At 39.8% G+C, this 14,489-nt stretch overlaps 1 long non-coding RNA gene across 2 annotated transcripts in view; it reads right to left on the bottom strand.

Annotated features, from left to right (window-relative positions):
• LOC106014730 (uncharacterized) overlaps positions 1 to 14,489 on the bottom strand; it is an 83,268-nt gene that overhangs the window by 32,954 nt on the left and 35,825 nt on the right. For both annotated transcript variants that reach the window (XR_011808043.1, XR_011808044.1), the window contains exon 2: positions 12,148 to 12,494. This is a non-coding gene — a long non-coding RNA (uncharacterized lncRNA). The remainder of the gene's footprint in view (positions 1 to 12,147; positions 12,495 to 14,489) is intronic.

Below are 14,489 nucleotides of genomic sequence, written 5' to 3'. Positions count from 1 at the left end.
GGCAGAAAAGGCCCCAGAGGTATTGGTCAGCTGGCTCAACATGATAAAGCAGTATGCTCAGGTGGCCAAGAAGGCCTTCTCCATGGCTGTCGTTGCTAATTACTCAGATACAGAAACCCACTCCTAATATAAGAAATTAGCCACCTGTAATTGCTTACACACTACTATTTTCACCCCTCGGTCTATTTTCACAAATGCTTTTGTATAGACCTGTGTGGAGCCAGGAGTTGGACTCAATGATCCTTATGGGTCCCTTCCAACTCAGCATATTCTATGATTCTGTGATCCTCTCAGTGGTTGCCAAGGGGAAAAACCTGGCACATTTCTTTCCACTTCCTCTCCTCAGGAAGCTGTAGGGAGCAATGATGTCACCTCTTTGCCTCCTCTTCTCCAGACTAGACAATCCAAATGTCCTCAGCCTCTCCTCATAGGAGATCCCTTCCAGCCCTTCTACCAGCTTTATTGACCTAACTCCTGTTGAGCCTGCTGTTGACCAGCACCCCCAGATCCCTTTCTGTGGAGCTGCTCTCTAGCCAATTGTCTCCCTGTCTGTACTTGTGTCCAGCATCATTCCTTCCCAGGTGCAGAACTTGGCATTTACCTTTGAGGAACTTCATGTCTTTACTGGTGTCATTGCTGGTTGTCCAATGCCCCAGTCTATCTAGATCCCTCTGTAAGGGCTCTCAACCCTCCAGGGAGTCAACAGCAATCCCAAGTTTAGTGTCAGAAGCAAACTTGCTGAGGATGCATTCTACTCCTTTATCATTGATAAAAAACATTGAACAGGACTTCCATGTACCCATGGAAAAGGTTACATGTCCTGATTACTGTATGGTCCCCCATGTCTTTTATCACACCCCAGAGATACAGCAGGGATGTAAGATCCCTAAGACACCAGGGATACACCGCAGAAACACCTGCAAAGCAGCAGTTACCTCCCCAGGCTTGGACACCCTGTATCATTGATTCTGGTACCCAGTGCTCCAAAAGACTCCAAACAATGTCACAAAAGCCTCCAAATGACGCTCCAAAAGTCTCTGGCTAATCTGTGCCAAGTCATCTCCAGACATGTTATTTTACTCAAGGAGCCTGAAAGTACAGCTGTGACTCTGGAGACTAGAAGAGTCTTCTCACAGAAAGCACATCAGTTAATAATCATGGTTCTACAGGTTCACAGAGTAGAAGTGGATGTTTTTATGGTTGTCTGCAGGAAAAAAAAAAAAAAAAAAGGAACAACATACAAGATGTTCCAGGCAAAGTGAGAAAGTGTCAGCTAAGGTTTTGAGATAGCTGAAGAACTGGGCTTAGTGCACACTCCAGTGTACTTGAAACCCTGCTGAATGCCTGGGCAAGTTCAGGTATTCACAACCCAACAAGATGGGGAAGATGTCATGCTAAGAGCTGCCCTACTTGCTCATCGTAGGAACAGTAGGCTAATCTAAGGCAATCTGTACCTAGTCAACACGTTAGACTAGATCCTGGCATAACAGTGTTCTGAGAGTTTGGGCAGTCAATTAAGTTTCAGATAACTTAATTTAAGGAATTAATTAGTCTAATAGATAACTGAGAAGTAAGTTCAGCTATATTAAAAAAAAAAAAAAAAAGAAATCAGTGACCTAATTTATATCTTATCGCTTTCATTGTCTTCTATGGTGGGATACCCATTTGCTAGGGAGCAAGGCAGGAAGACCAGAATTAGACATTTATTCTGGGGACTATCCATTAACCTCAGTTTGAAAAAAATCCTGTTGCAATAATACATTGCAAAATTTCCTAGCACAGGGCTAAGAAACGGATCTGGCATCTCTCTACCACTGAGTCCCTGTTAAGAGAATAGCTGCAATGTCTGCAGGCAGTATAGCTAATAGCCACATGGAACCCACTAATTCTACTAAGATGCGTATATGGAAGAGACTGTAGCTTCCATTTTTCATAAATGAGACTTGGAAGTTTTTAGTTGTTGTTTTGGGGTTGGGGGAGGAGGGGTGAGGACTGCCAGACAATACCCTACTTAAGGTCTTTTCTACATTAAAAAAAGTGTCCTACTAGAAGCAATGAACCCTCCTCCCCAAATGGTTACATTTCCAATATAAGTGTTATTCCAAAACTGTGGTTGTGCACACTGCTAACTGGTTTAACTGAGAAAGTGTTTGTACCCTACCTATGTTAGGTTAGGTTATGTTATCAGCCTACCTAGGAAAACAAGACTGTATGCTTGCAATTGACTAAAAGTCAATAGGCAAGACAAAAAAGTATTTTTTTTCAGGAAGATGACTTAAAAAAATAAATAAATAAAAATGGGGCTTTATCTTTGTCAGCAAAGGTTACCCAGGAGCAAGGGAAAAGTGAAGTAGTGCATACCCCAGTTGATCCATGCCTCCTGCAGACTCCCACCCTGAGCCAGTGCCTTGGCACCATGCTGGCGAGGCTCTGGGCCCTCTGGCAGAGCAGGTGGCTGTGGGCGGCATGCTCCACTGTCCTCCTACACTGAACAGATTTGCTGGCGCTGGGGGCGTAGAAAGCGAGCTCCACCTGAACAAACTGAACCCCTTCACTTTTGGGATGATGGCTGGAGGGATGGGGAGAGCGCCTTATGGAATTTTGATTTGAATTTTGTAACATATGGAAATTTGTCTGCAAGAAGTGTGAGAAATATTTAGAAACAGTTGGAAAGGCTGTCATTGAAATTTATCCTGGCTATGTCTAAACATGGAAAAGGACAACAGAAACCAATGTTAACTTAAGAAAAATGTAAAGAGAACTGACTATGCAACAAGCAGAAGGCTTATTTCTTTTTAAGTATAAACAATCTGGTGAGGAGGAAGAAAGGCAGAACTATAAAAATAAGCCAAGGCAAGTAAAAAATAATGAGGGTAAAAAAACATATCATAATACTGTGCATCAACTTGCAGAGATCTTTTTTTCCTGTTCAGCAGTCTCCAAATATAACTTTCTTAAGGGAGAAACCAGACAAAATATTTCTGTTCCAAAATGTCATAGTGGAGAAAAGTATAAAAGGAAGGTGTGCTGGGGGAAGGGGATAACCTTTAGCTTTGGACAATCTTTTTAGACTCCTTCCTTGGGAGGGTAATCTTTCTAGCTGTCTTACAGTCAATGGAGAGAGACACTAGCCTCCACAGAGCAATTCAAAACCTATGTGTGCAGGTGGATGTCTTACTTGCAGCAATGATAAAAACTACAACAAATCATAAAACATGGACCATTTTCTTGCTTTGACTGAAAACATTTAATTGTCTGGAGGGTGTGAGGACACAGCACCCTTGTTTGATCTCATTTATTCTGTTCATTAAGGGCACTACTAAAGATTAAAACACCTTCTCATGAATGTTTTTTTTCCCCTCTCTTTAGTTCTGCAATATTTGTCATCTCACCAATGGCATGGGCAGTAACAGGCAGTGAGAACTAGCAAGCTTCTAGCTTTGCCTATGGGTGTCCTTCCCCATTGCTGCTGTCTTCTACTGGTGGAGAGGTCCTAACAACCAGGAGCAACCCTTTACCCAGAAAAAGATCTCATTTGCATTTGCAACTGGAGTGTCCTTTGCGCAGCAAGGCAGAATTTATTTGTTCTATGTAACTTGTGAAAAGGCCATATTACAGAGACAGTGGAAACAGTGTGGAGGCAGCCTAACAAAATATTTGAAATCCCAAGACTGGCAATGACTATAATCAAGGGTAAGGACAGAAATAGAGAATGTAATTGCTTCTAATTTGAACGTAGCATTTACTCACTTCTCATAGATGCCAAACAAACTTATTTCAAAAGAAATCTGGATAATCTTGTCTATCTTTGAACAACTGGCTTAGTGGATTGACAGAACAAGTAATATAAGTAATAGACAAAACAAGTAATATAATGCTTGGATGTGTATCATACAACTAAATACAATGGCAGGGAAAGTTGTTATTCCTGAATAAAATTTCTGAATCTAACACAGCATAAATCCAGTGCAAAGCCTAAGTTACTTTCCACAACAGTACTTTGGAGAGGCAGAACAACCCAAATTGCCCTATATTCCCTTTAAAAACAAGTTCTATTAAAAAAGTGAGTACACATATATTCTAGAAAAATCATGTGATTCTTCCATTTTACTTTCTTTCCACTTTATGTCTGAGAAAACTGATTTCTCCTCCTTTTGCTTCATTTACCTGTAGGACTCTGATGAAGATGTGGTTTAGCTTAGTAGACCAACTCATTGTACTTACTCATGTTCATCTTATTACTTAAACTTTCATTGTGCAATTGCTTAGAAAAAAAATACTTAGAAGAACCATTATGTTAATACTCATATTACCAAACATAAGTAATCCTTTACCTAACTTACACCTATGAATTTCAGATTATAACTTTAATTTACAAATCTAAACTTTCAAATTTGCTGGCTACTCATAATCCATTCTGAGAGAAGATGAGAACCATACCACATGCTGTGTTTTGCCACCTGCTGCAATACAAACTTTCAGTAAATGATCACAAACAGTGTGCAAACCACAGTTTATTTCTGGTAGAAATTTCCTCAATAAAGCTTCAGTGTTGCTTAGAAATTTCTGCAAATATAAGTTGAAGAAATTGAATCAATAACATTGATTCACTGATAATTTTGGACAGATTTTATGGATCTCTGAAAAAGCACAAACATGAAAAGCAGAAATATTGGCTGAATAATACATGCTGTGTAGTATATTATCTCAATTTCTCAAATATCCATGATTCCTAATAAAATAAGTATATTCAATATTGAAGAAATGTGGTATTCCCTGGATGTCATTGCACATATGCTGAAGGGCCATCCTGAGTTGGACAACCATGACAAACAAGCAAAATGTACCTGACAGGGGTCCTAGTAGGAAGGCACCAAGTTTGGACTGATAACATTGTACATTTGGATAGCAGAGTATATACCATGAATAAAACTATGCCAGACTAAAGCTGGAAGGAGAAAGGGAAAAAAGGAAAGTGAAAGTAAACCAGGTTAGATGAGGCCCTGAGCAACCTGATCTAGCGGGTGGCATCCCTGTATCTGGCAGGGGGGTTTGAACCAGATGTATTTGAGGTCCCTTCTAATAGAAGACATTCTGTACTTCTGTGATATGGAACAGAGTTAAAATATGAGTGCAGCCCCTCATGGCTGAAGCAAATGCATGCTGTGATTGCTACGGTCACATTTCATTTTGTTCATACAAGAGATATTTGAACAGTCTCATGCCGTTTCTCTCATCCTTCCTATATCCTCTTTCTATCTCTCTCTCCCCCTCACTGTATCTCTTTGCCTTTTTTTGGTAAGGTCAGTTGTGAGACATCTTCCCACATGCATGAATATGGCCACAGTGCATAATGCACAGTAAAACATGAAACAATCTGTTTCCTATAAAGAAGTGAGCCATCTGGCACAGGATAGAGAAGGGCAACAGTTCTACTTTGCAAGTAAGGGTTCCTTGTGAGGTGACTTTTTTTTTCCGCCTGTTTCCTTAGGTCATATATACTTTTTATTTACATGACATCAACCAGCTACAACATCCAACATGCTCAATAGCACCACACAGCTGAAACACATTAAAACCACATTAATGTATCTTTCCATACTGTGACATGTTAATAGTGCAAAAAGCTATTAGGACTGGGCTGTCAGGCACACACAATAGATGAATAGCTGGGTCAGCATGAACATACATTGCAGCATAATTCATAAGAGAATACCATTAATATATGGCAATGCAAGTAGACAAAAGTGAGATCGACATTTAACCCTAATTTTCAGCCCTTCCTCCAACTTTTTTTGCCCTTTCAACTACTACATTCATCATAACTAGCAATAGCAAGCTAGGCTGAAAACATGTCTGTGAATTAGTGGCCCATTTTTTAAGTGCCTGGAAGGGGGAGAGATCTACTTATAAGAGCAGACACATGTAATGCACAACTAAAAACGGTTTTGCCTATAAAAATTAGGCAGTTGTCTAATTAGCAAGAACATCTATTTGAGCACATGCATGTAAAGTTTGAGTGCAAGACTGGTATGCACTCTCAGGGAGATACATATTATTATATTGATATTACACATTATGATGATACATTATATTGAATCCCTGTTACTTCATGTTTAACTGCACTTCTATCCATTATCATTTACACACTCTCCAAATTACAGGATGGTACAGGATATCAGGGTTGCTGACATACTTTTAGCAAAAGAAAATCCTTACAATTGGCCGGCCAATGTGTGACATTACATTTGACCAAAGGGCATAAAATGAGGGAGCTGTTGAGATCTATTTTGTCATAAGAACATGTCCTCAACTCAGCTCCTTGGAGAGAGGGGGACAAAAAAAAAAAAAAAAAAAAAAAAGAAGAAAGAAAAACAAAACAAAGAAGGCCCCTAAGAAAATCCATATCACTATTGAAACTTAACAGAAAGAAAAACAAATACTTCCTAAAGACCTGTGATTAAAAGCTGCTGAGTTGAAATGTCACAGAGGTCAATGGAAGCTGAAGGCCCTTTACAACCCAACAGGACCGGTTCTATCACTTCAATACACTAATAAAAACATCACTCTATTTTCAGCATATACTTTTTAAAACCCAGAGGAAATCAGTGCGGTTAACAGCAATAATAGTATTTGTGAATGGCAGTAATAACTTCTATTAATTGCTGAATTCAGTTCAGAGACAACCTCCAGAGTCCATTCAATGCATTCTTTCCATGTGCAGCATGATAAAGATGGGAAAGAAACCATGCTGTTGCAACTTAACACCACAAGGACTACAGAAGTGAATCAGACAATAACAAGTAAACAGATGATCTAGGAAACACTCTACTTGTAACATGCAATATTGAGGTCAATGTTCAGACCCTCTCTGTTCAGTTTTCTCAGTTCAGGATCTGGTACTGTAAACTACCAGGCTTTGTCTTCCACTGTGAAAGGTGAACATCTCAAGTCAATAGAGATATCATCTAAAACTGCTAAGATCCTTATCCAAAGAAAAAGTCAGAGTTACAAACCCACATTCCAAAATATTTGTGTATTTCAGAGCTGTGTTAGGGTCCTTTTACATACACACACACACACACACGTAAAATAGAGCTAAAACATTTGCCTCCTCTACAGGAAGGATCAACAATACTTTGCTACAGAAATGGTGGTGATTCACAAATAAATTGTGTGTATATTGTAATCAAGTATTACCAACAGAAAATAATATATCTGATGTTAAAAGTATATTAGCACCTATTAAAAAAAACATCCTTTCAGAAAACAGAAGTGATCTACTAGCACAGGCTCAGATTATGGTTTTCTGAAGCAGCCCATTCAGACCATACCCAACCACTTCTTTCCAAAACACTCTGATATGTACCCTACCCTTAAGCTTTGTGGAAACATGTCCAGAACTCTCCAGGCACCACCTTACTCTTCAACGGGTAGGCTTTATACATCTTCTCAACAATATCCCACCATCTTTTGGTACTACATCCATTCTGAAGACCATTTCCTGAAGTTCCCTGTCTGTCATATTATCAACAGTTTTTATAAACGTTTCTCGAAGAGAATAGTAATGAATGAATTTTATGAACAAGACTGTGCACCTATTTCTCATTATATAACATTTTTACCAATGTATCCTCAGAGAACTGTAATGAAGAGGCTGAGGACTAAAGTCATGAATGTTAATGCGTTTGGGCAGCAGAAAGACTAATCTGGGATCTTCAGAGGGGGAAGAAGAACCTTCCACACCGCACATGGTGGCTCTGTGTGCAGTCATATAGAATGAGTTCTGGGAGAAGAGAAGAGGCAATTTTTTTTCCATGGTCTTTCCACCTAAGCTAGAGAAAAACCATGTTAAAATAGATAGACACTTCAGTCCTAAGATCAGGGAACATGGTGCTATGAACTCCCCAAACTGCTAGCTGGGGCAAGTTGTGGCCGCAGCTGGAGACAGAAACAAGGAAGGAGATTTGTTATTGTTATGTACAGCCATAATAATGCAAAAGGTGTTAAATCTCTGTGCAAACCTTTCCCATCCATTACTGCAAGCATGTTTTTACATATAGTTCAGCAAAATAAAACCAGGCACCCACTTCTGAGCATGGTTAATAAAAATCAAGAAGCTGGACCACTGCACTGGTACACCACCATAGAACATAGTTAAGAAATGAAAAGATACTGTGTTGCTCCAGGAAAAAAAGAGCACATCTCTCCTACTCTTTACGGAAGAATTGTAGCTCACAAAGAAACCAGCTTATGTGGAAGAAGCATCTCCCATTGACTAGGCCATTTCTGGTTTGAGCAGGCAACCAGACAGCGGCTATAGGGCCTGAAAAATCCAGGATGCTTCTATTCCAAACATTACTACTAGTGCAAGAATTTAAACCCTTCCCTATTTATGCACTTTGTGCTTTTAACTGACACTTTAAACTGAGCTATGACACTGCTGAAGAGTTCCCCTGACATCCCAGCCCCACTCGTGCTTGCCATGGCAGCTCTTATCTCTTTATTGCTGACTACAGAATTGTTCTCCCAGCACTGCCACTCCTCACAGATGTCTTTGTTTAACTTGAATATTCCTTCACATCTGCCAGCATTTTCTTCCAGCTAAATTCCCACTAAATACAGTTCACTTCTCTAAGCCTCATCAGCTATTGCTCTAAATGTATCCCTTTGGAAGAAGAAAGAAAAAAAAAGTCTCTACCTGCTTTTAATAAAATGTATATCAATAAAAGGAGGATTAGAAAACAGTACTCTTATACTACCGAACAAATTTATTTCTGCCTCAGTTTATTCAACCATAAAATGGCAGTAATATTTACTACAAAATCTCAAAGAACAGTTAAGAGGCTTAATGTTATTAATTCAATAGTAACCAATTCTGACTCACTACAGGGAATATATAATCATTCCAAGTTGATATATATTTCTAAGATTTATAGTTCATGTTTTTTAGTCATTAGAATAACATTATTTGCTGGGTTGATATCCCAGTCCCACAGAGCGGAAAGCATTACCTGTGTTTTAGTCAAGATTATATTTTTCATAAGAAAAAGTTTCCTTGCATATCTGTAGCCTTTATTTTTCCTATAGGGCTGTATTATTAATAAATCCTTGCTGCCAGTAGGCTTACGTAAAGCTATTTAGAAATACATCATTTTACAGAATTTATTTGGAGCAAAATTAAAACATACTAACAAAAATACCGTTAAAAAAAAAGGAGGATTAAATATACACATAGGGCAGAATCTTCTTTCTTTAACCAGGTTTTTCCCCTAAGTCTATAAAGTAAAAAAATATTTTCAAAAGAGTAAAAATACAAGGGGAAGACTCCAGAAATAAGTAACCTCTATCAGAACAGAGTGTCGTTGTAATTTAAAGCAGAGATACTATTTCTAAAATTACAAACCTGAAGTTGTTCTTTCAGAAAATTGTAACTAACTCCAAGGTTTGATTCTGTAGGCTTTATTTACTCAAACATTAAGAAGCAAGGATTTTTTTCTGTCTCTCTAAAGAAAAGAGGGCTGCATTCAGCCGTACATTAAAGCCTCTGTAAGAATTATTCTGATCTGTACAAAGGATGCTTGTCAGCCATTTCCAGGGCTAATTGGACTAAAGTATGGTATGACCTAATTTTTCAGCACATGCCACAGTTTTCACATTCCTAAATGCTTCAGCCTTGAGAGTTTTGTTGTTTTCCACTAGTTACAACTTCATTGTATCCAGTTGCCAGCAGAGGGAGAAAACGTGATGTGAAGTCTAGAAATGTAATACAAAACACCATCTCTCATCTGCACTACTGAAATAAATATGATGCGGCTTCAACCATTTCTTTTCTAGGACAGGGTACACTCAATGTCAGTTCCCCAGCCCACGTGTAATCATATTAATTCTCTTCTCCCCTCAGTGTTTCCTCCACCCTCCCCTTTTGTCTTTTGTTCCATGTAGGCTGAATCTTTATGAGATGTATAAATAGTGGAAGAATTATGCAAAGGGATTTATTACGAAACTGGAAATCATTTCATTGACATTAATGGGAAAGTCTGTCTTTTGGAGAGCTCCACATTTCTAGATGCCATTTCCTCTTCTCAAGGTCCCCTAATGCAATGAACCAGGGCAAGATGGGAATTGCTTTACCTCTCTTATGCTTCAGAGACACGTGTATGAGATGGGCTGCCTAAGGGCTACGCTTTTTTTTTTTTTTTTTTAGTACAAGCAGTGAGTCTTCTACACAGACTTGCTTCTATTTTACTTAATTTGCTAAGCTTGTTGGCACACATGCAGTTATTTTAATCAGAGATGACCATGTTCCCTGTAAAAGCCCAAGATGCCTGCCCCCTCCACATATGTACAAGCACAAACAAAGCCATATAATGCTCTATTTAAATAAAATGTGTTCTCATTCCTTCCTTACTCATAAAACCTGACAGGTGTAACAGAGACAAAGGGCAGGTAGTTCCTGCTGCTGCCTCATTGTGTCACAGCTTTCAGCACCAGCAGGCTTGGCTGACTGGGTCAGGTGCATAGTCCCCTTCGTGGCCATCCTCATGCTCCAGGGGACGTTACAATCGAGACTGACAAGTTAAATGCTCTCTGTGCAGGATCCCCATCACCATCAGCAGCCTCAAGCATGATATCACGCACCACCTGCTTTAACTAAGGGACTGGGGATGCATTGGCAGAGCCAAAGGGCAGAGCTCCCAGGCATAAATTACTTTTTTTATTGCTCTCATCTTCCTTAAGCTCTCTGCCCCTTCAGGTCACTCTACTTCGTTCCAGGTGTTGCATGTTACACACAGATGATCATGGGTATAATAGCAAGTTATGGCACTGTTAAATCATCCAACACTTTTAGCTGTCTACAAGTGCCCATGAATCATCTGGAGTTTTGAGAATTTTTGTTCCAAGGCTAAATTAAACCAAGCTGGGGGTGGTGGTGAGGGAATGGCAATCCAGAAACACTGCATCAAGCTCCCTGATCATTAAAATACTCAGCAGAAATGGGAAAATCCTGAATGAGGCCCTTGCAATAACAGGTTCAGATCTGAGTCTCCTGTACAACAGATGAGAGTTCCTGCTGCTGCAGTATCAACTCCTCCGAAATAGAAATTGGGACAACCCCCCCACTTATGCCTTCCTAGGTAAGAAGGGGCTTCAGACACCTCAAGGAGAGCAGTTTCAGAAAGTGATCTTCAATAGGGCTGAGAGAAGGAACAAGGTGCACCAGTTCAAATAATAGAAACAGTACAGTGCAGAAAAGATCAACAGCGGTATGCAGAGACACAGAGGAGTCCAAGGTTTAATATTTATATCACTTGAGGGATATTACAATAGCTAACCTCTGCTGCCTACAAAAGCAGCAAGTGCCACTTCCACCAGGGAGGCACCAGGGACATGGGAAGAGGGAAAGTTATCTGTATATAACAATGTGCTGAGGTTTCTGTCCATTCTAGCCTGGCAGTGCTGGACACTATGAGGCTGTTCTGCGCCTCCATGTGTGAAGTCACATCTCTCGTGGCTGGTGAACTGAGGGCTAAAGCATGGCGTGCTGTTCCGAGCAAGGTCAAGTGTGTTTGCTGTAGGGCACCTGCAGAGCCAGGTGCCTGCCCATGAAGAGGGGTACCAACTAAGGGTGCAGGCTGTGTGTTCCACCAGACTGCTGCCTGCAGTCTTCCACGGCAGGAGGTAATAGTCAAAATACCTTCATCCATATGGCAAAGCACCTAGGACTGACCTCAAGAGCATACTTAAGTGAGCACTTGGTCTAGTACCAGTCTGTGCTTTGCTCCTCGCTGTGTTGCTGAGCTTACACAACCCTGTACAGGAATATAAGGTGATATACAAACAATGCAAAGGACCAATAAAAGTTAATTGGTATGTACATATATCGCTCCTTCAGAAAACAGCAGCGGAAGCAAAAACACCACCTGTCTTTGTAGGAAGAATACAGGAGCTCCTGTATCAAAACTGCATTAACCTAGCAATTACAACTCAGTGCAGAGCAACAGGCAATAAACTTGAAGGACCAGGTGGATGTTATGAGAAGAATGGTGCAGCTGGCTAAGCTACTTTTTCCTGCATGTAAATTCTGCCAATTTAACCACAACTTTCTCCATGGATTCCCCTAGAAATTAGAACTCTCCCACAGACCTTCAGTGAGAATTCTCTCATTGAAGTCCTCACAGGAGGATTACTCCAAAAACTCTTTTCATGCACAGTGAAGAGGTGATGTCTACGCAGCTTCTGCGCTTCAAACACCTGCCATGCAGATGTGTCTGTAGAATATTGATTGTTTCCTGAAAGGTTGTTCTTTACTGTGAGGGTACTAGAAGAGGTTGCCCACAGAAATTGTGGAGTCTCCTTCTCTGCAGATATTCAAAACCCGCCTGGATGCCATCCTGTGCAATGTGCTCTAGGCAATCCTGCTTGGCAGGGGGGTGGACTGGATGATCCTCAGAGGTCCCTTCCAACCTCAACCATTCTGTGGCTCATTTTCCCTAAAAAAAAAAAATCATGTTTCTTACACTCATTTGTAACCTGCCAGGGACAAGTAAAGCATAGCAAATACAATGAAAGAAAAGGCCTAGCAGGATAGTTCATTTTAGACTTATACTGCTAGTGGCATTTGCTGCTGTTAACTTCTACAAGCGGGGCAGATATAGATTTTTTTCCCCCCTTTCAAGTAGTGAATCAGTCATATGGAATATTTAGAAAGTACTGATTCACTTCCAGAGAAGCATGTGGACAGTGCTATTTTGTAGCATTAGCATGCTGCACAGAAGGCTAGACAGTGCTAATACACTTATTGTCACCCATCCCCGGGAAGAAAACACAAGAATCAGAGACTGATCTCCTAGAAACAATAATAATGTAATTCCATATTTTCAAACATCCTTCTCCAGTTCTTTTTGCCCAAGTTGTTTGTAAGCATAGACATTTTCATGAAGTGTATTAGTAGAGCATGAGCACAGCTATCTTTGGTAGGGACTATACTCGCTTTAGTTAATGCTAAGAATTGAAAAGACCATCCCATTATGCAGTCTGATCTCCTGGACAGCACAGTCAGTCCATTCACTGAATGAAAAACTCTTAATTAAAACAGATTGGAATTTGACCCTGAGCATTCACAAGTGCCAGCCAGGTAGCTAAGAACGATGAAGTGAAGAATGGATTGAGAACAGCATCCATACATAACTGTCCAGACTTGAGTTCTGGTCTCCTTTTGGCTCTTATTGCATCTCTCCTTTTGTGGTTTAAGGAGAGGTGAAATAAATAAAAAAAAAGTATTAAGGAACTTTAAGGCCTGCAGGCAATTGACTGAAGCACAGGATTCAGTAGCTAACTGAATTTACTATAGACCTGAATTTAAAACTAAAATGTTATGAATACACCAAGATTGAAGGAGAAAAAAATCGTTTTGGTTATTATTCATCCACAGAAATAGCACAGACTAAAATATTCTGCGTAATGTTTCTGAAAGATTTCTAGTGCTCACTCATCAGGTAAACTACCTCAGCTTTTAATTATCCTACTTCTAAGGACTTTCCTTTTTGTTCTTTTGCCATCCTTGTGGCTGGAAAGCTCTCTTTTATTCAGAAATTGAATTATTCAACTTCATCTTCCAGCTACTGAACTGCAATATACCTCGTAACAGTTGCAATTGTATCACTTCCCGGGTTTCAGGACTGATTTGCAGCAGTGAATTCTCCTTTGAATATTTTCACTGAACAGACATGTGCATGCAAAAGGTCTGTGACAAACTCTCTTATTTAGCTAGTGGTTCAGTTCCAGTTTCTCTGTCTCATATTACACAAACCTCTTAAAAGACTGAGAAATAGTTAAATCTCTCTATATGCTAAACTAGTATGTATGGAACATTTCCTTCTATCATTGTATCCTTCCACTGATTTCTCTCCAGAAGTTTCACATCCTCTTTCAATCTTTCTTGGACATAACTTGCTTTATTACCAGTCCTCTTTTCTGATAGTCTGCAGGTCACAAGATTCAATCACTGTCTAGCATGCCAATAGAAACACTGAATAGCATCAGGCTCCACTTTTTAGGGAAAGCTACTAGTGTCTCTTGCACTGCTAGATCTCCATTTGCTGTGTTATCTGTTGACAAGGTAGATTTTAACTCAATTTACGTAATAAATATCAGAAGGCAAGTTTGCTTTTTTTTTTTTTTTTTTTACCATAGTACATTTTTTGTACTAAATCAGTGTAATTTCAAGGATGGTATGTCAACAAGACTCCTAAGATTACAAAAAAAAAAAAAAAAAAAAAAAACACACTGTCAAACCATCCCTGAGAAACAGAACAACCTCCCACCACCACTTGTCTCCATTATGCAATGCCAGCCTAGGATGTAATTCCTGCCCATTTAGAAATCTTAACTCCCAACAGCCTATAGTGATGGCTCAAGTTTTTGAGGGAACCACGAAGGAAAGAAGGGAGCAAACTGTCATTTGACTTTGCAGATCACCATGACCA

Source organism: Anas platyrhynchos, chromosome 3 (genome assembly GCF_047663525.1).
Source record: "Anas platyrhynchos isolate ZD024472 breed Pekin duck chromosome 3, IASCAAS_PekinDuck_T2T, whole genome shotgun sequence".
In the NCBI taxonomy this organism is placed as follows: Eukaryota; Metazoa; Chordata; class Aves; order Anseriformes; family Anatidae; genus Anas; species Anas platyrhynchos.
The sequence above is the reverse complement of the archived record's forward strand: the minus strand, read 5'-3'. Positions and strand labels throughout refer to the sequence as shown.